This window comes from Penaeus chinensis, chromosome 40 (assembly GCF_019202785.1).
Source record: "Penaeus chinensis breed Huanghai No. 1 chromosome 40, ASM1920278v2, whole genome shotgun sequence".
In the NCBI taxonomy this organism is placed as follows: Eukaryota; Metazoa; Arthropoda; class Malacostraca; order Decapoda; family Penaeidae; genus Penaeus; species Penaeus chinensis.
Window position 1 is genome coordinate 27745922 of NC_061858.1, and position 5000 is coordinate 27750921.

The window sequence follows — 5000 nt, forward strand, 5'->3', positions numbered from 1 at the left end:
TATATGTATATGTGTGTGTGCTTGTGTGTATATATACATATGTACATATTTACATACGTATATATATGTATATATACACATATATATACATATATATACATATATAAATATATATTATACATACATATGTATATATATATGTGTGCGTGTGTAATATTTGTATCCACAAATAACCACACCACAGGCACTTACCTACATCAAATGGAAGTATTACCCTCAGAAATATGTTCTGATATTATTTACTTATTTTTTTGTCCTAACTGTAGTGCTAGGCATGTTGGTCAACCTCGCGTTAGCTTAATTAAACACCGTATTCTAGAACAAATGTGTAAGTCCGTAAGGTTTTCCTCTCAGTAAACCACCTTTCTCTACAATCCGACACCATTCACGCTAGATCACCCGTATACTAAGGCATTAAGGTTTTCTTCTCAGTAAACCATCTTTCTCTACAATCCGACACCATTCACACACACTAGATCACACGTATACTAAGGCAGATTTTAAAATTCTCTCCGCTGTTTCCAATAGATTTGACCTCCTAGTTTCAGAGTCTTTATTTATTCACTTGATGCAACCAGAGCTTAACTGTGCTCTAATAGGCGACAACTACATACAATCTAACAGCCTGACAAGCCATTGTGTCCTTCAAGTTTTTGTCTCTCCTTTTTCCTCTAAGTTTTGTTTTATTTTTACTATTAGTTGTACATAATTATTATTACTTGTGTTTATGGTTTATTTTACAATAGATGTTTTGTATGTATATGTTTTGTTTGATGTTTTTATGTTCGTATTTTGTTTAACTAGTTTAGCTTTTACTCCTGTTTTCCTATCTAAAAGTTTTTTTTTTTTTTTTTTTTTTTTTTTTTTTTTTTTTTTTATAACTTACATACATACGTATTATTTTGCACGGTAATATTCTGTCGTTTATTTCCCTTTAGATCACTGAGGACGGGTCGATTGACTCCGAAACTTTTGAAATTAATAAAGATGTTTGTGGCAGTCCTTGTTATACTTTTCCTTCTACAAACATGCTTACTTCAAGGACAATGTACGACTGAAATTATATATACATACATACATATATATGTGCTTTGAATATATGTACACATATACTCATCAATTTCCACCGAGTGCCCACGGGGAGTGAGTGTAAAACCTCGCTATCATTCCTCTAGTATAAGTAGATAGGTAATGTCTATGGAAGCTAGTTAGATCCTAGTTGCACACTCCTTTTAGTGGGTCTTGTGGTATAGTTGTTTAGTACTGGCACTTCGGTTACAGTGACCGAGGTTCGATGCCCGGTCATGGAGTGTTGTTATATATATATATATATATATATATATATATCAATGTGACATTGCTTTATTCTATCTTTCATACATATACATATATATGTATGTGTGTGCGTGTGTATGTATAAGGGAGAAAGGGGGGGGGGGGAGAGGAGGAAAGCGAGAAACAAAGAGCAAATAGAAGGAAGATGTGAATGAAAGGCCAGAACAATGAATAAACAAGAAAATATACTTATGAATAGATGAGCAGAATAAAGGCAAGATGCAGACCAAAGAACAGGCAAACACGCACGCAAGAAGAGGAAATAAAACACGAAATAAGAAAAGAAGAGAGAAGAAAGAGATGTGATGAGGAGGAATAGGAAGAGAGAAGGAGAATTCGAGTACCCGGTTTCCAACACCTGACAACAGCTTCCACCATCTCCTATCTTTAGTGGGCCTTCTCTTCCAACATCTCCAATTCCCCCCCCCTTCCCTCTTGTTTTCCAACGCTCATTCCTGTTCTATCAGCTCCTCTCTCTCTTCCAACACTTCCCTTTTCCAACACTCTCTTCCCCCTTTTCAATCAGCTTCCTCTCCTGCTCTTCCAACATCCTCTCTTGTTCTATCACCCCCCCCCCCTCTCTTCCAACACTTCATCGTATTCCATCACCCTTTCCCACTCTTCCAACACCTCCTTCTGCCAACACTCTCTCCTGTTCTATCAGTCCCCTTCTTCTCCCAACACCCAACACCCTTTTTTAATTTTTCCAACACTCTCTCCCGCCCCCCTCTTTTATTTGCCACCCAACCCCCCCTTTTCCCACACTTCTTCGCCTTCTACCACCCCCTTACACTCTTCCAACACTTCTTCCAACATCCCCACTCCCCCTTTTTCCAACCAGCTTCCTCCCTTGCTCTTCCAACACCGCCTCCCCCCCCCCCTCGTTTCTCGGCCCCTCTTTCCCCTCCTCTCGCTCTTCCAACGACTCTCCTCCCTCCCTCTATTTTCCTTCGGTGCAAGGCGATAACCAACCACTCATTGTCCAAAAAAGAAAAAAAGAAATTAAGAAAATATAAAAAAAGGTGAAAAAAAAAGAAACACACACACACACACACTTAAAAGAAAGAATATAAAGGAAAAAAAATAACTTTAAAAACACCACCTTTCGAGAAGAACAAATTCAGTTTCATATATTTTCTTAAAGGCCTCTCTCGGGCGCCTCTCCACCTGAAGGGATTTTCAAGTGGCTCTCGAAACGTGCGGAAGAATGCAACGAACGAAGCATTTGCATTGTTGAAGGTGTTGCACGCTTGTTGTCTCACCAAACAGGACGATTAGCTGGAGGTGTTGAAGTCCAGGATAAAGAAGAGAAGAGGAGGAGGAGGAGAAGAGAAGGAGGAGGGGGAGGGAGAGGAGGAGGAGGAGAAGAGAAGGAGGAGGGGGAGGGAGAGGAGGAGGAGGAGGTGGAGGAGGGAGAAGAGGAGGAGGAAGAGGGGGAGATGGAGTAAGAGGGGGAAGGGGAGGAATGGAGGAATGGAGGAGGAGGTGGAGGAGGAGGAGGAGGGGTAGGAGGAGGAGAAGGGAGAGGAGGAGGAAGGAGAGGAAGAGGAAGAGAGGGGGAGATGAGGGAGACGGAGGAGAAGAAGGAGGAAGAGGAGGGGGAGGAGAAAGAGAAGAGAAGGAGGGAGAATAAACGAGGATGAATAGGATGAGAGGGGATGTGGAAGGAAAAGGGAGATGGAGATGAAAGAAGAGGAAGAGGTGAGAAGGAGAAGAACGGACGAGGAACAGAAGAGGAAGGAGAGGAGGAGAAAGAGAAGGAAGAAGAGTAGGAAGTGATGGAAGAAAAAGAGGGTGAGACAGATGAGATAGGAGGGGGAAGGGGATAGAGGAAAAGGAGGAAGGATATAGAGGGAAGGAGAAGGAGAAGGAGAGGCGAGAAGGGAAGGAGAATAGGGAAGATAAAAATAAAGAAAAGGGAGAGGAAAGGGAAAGAAAAATACGTTGGGAAGGAGGAAGAGAGCTAAAGAGGGAATAAGGAGTAAAAGGAATTACATGGGAACGTATGAGGGAAAGATAAGGAAGGAAGAGGAATAAGGAAATAGGAATAAAGGAATGAAAAAGACGAAGGGCGGTAAGAAGGATATGGAAGAGGAAGAGGAGGAGGAACTAAGACATAAAAGAGAAGAGGGAGGAAGAGGAAGGTACATAATAAAGGGGAGGGGGAGGAGGGAGAGGAGGAAGGGGGGGGGCGTGGGGAGGGGGAGAGAAAAGTAGGGGAAGAGAAGGGGTAATCAAATATAAAAAACTGTGATTACAGATAATCATGATAATAATTACGATGATGATTATGCTAATGATATTGAAAATAGTCATGATATAATAATAACAATAATGAAGATGCTAATAATGATAATACTGTTGAAAATAACTCTAATGGCATTTGTAAAATAGAAAAGTGACGGACAACAAAGATGGCAAAAACCTTGATGATAATGATAAATAATTATAAATAATGATAATAATAATGGTAGTAATAATAATGATGGTGATAATAATAAAAATAATGATGATGATAGTGATAATTATATGAATAATGATGATGATAATAATAAAAATAATGATGATGATAATATTGATAATGATAACATAAATAATGATAATAATAATAATAATAATAATAATAATAACAGTGATAATAATAATGATGAAAATAATAGTAATAATAACAATAATAAAAGAAAATAATGATGATGAGGATGATAATAACAACAATAATAATGATAATAATAATAAAAATAATAACAACAGCACCAACAATAATAATAATAATAGTAATGATAATAATAACAATATTAATAATAACAATGATATTGTTAATACCAATAATGGTAATGATGATAGTAATAATAATAATAACAACAATAATGATAATAAAAATAATAATAATAATACTGATAATAATAATAAAATAACAATAATAATAATAATAATTATAATGATAATAATAATAATAATAATAATAATAATAATAATAATAATTATTATTATTATTATTATTATTATTATTGTTATTACTATCATTATTATTATCATAATTTTCATTAACATCATGAATATTATCAATATTATTGTCATAGTATTAATAATGAAAATATGATAATGATAGTACTAACAGTGATTGCACGTTCGTATAAAGGCTTTTGTGAAATATGATCCCTCGTGTAAGAAAATGTAATACATGAAGAGTGAGAAAGAGACATGAAAAGAGAGAGAAAGCAACACGCCGAAATAGAAAAAAAAATCGACAGACGCAGTAAAGCAGAGAAAGGGATAGACACAATAGGGAAAAAGAGAGAGACAAACACCATAACGTAGACAAACAGACAGACACAATCCCACAATACACCCCCGCACGTGTTTGCGAAAGGGTTAGAGGATAGATATAATAGAGTGCCACCCAAAAATAGAAATTTAAGAAGGAGGGGAGGGGAGGGGGGAGGGGCGGAGGGGGGAAAAAAATGCGTTCGCTAAGCCATTCATAATCCCGGGCTTCATAACCTTCACCGCGGCTTGGGGTTATTATCCCCGTGAATGAGAAAGAGAGTGGGAGAGAACGAGAGAGAAAGGAACGGAGAGGAAGGGAGAAAAAGATGTATTGGGGGGGGGGGGGAGGGGAGGAAAGAGGATGTTCACACAGAGATGTCCAAGAGATGAGGGTTTAT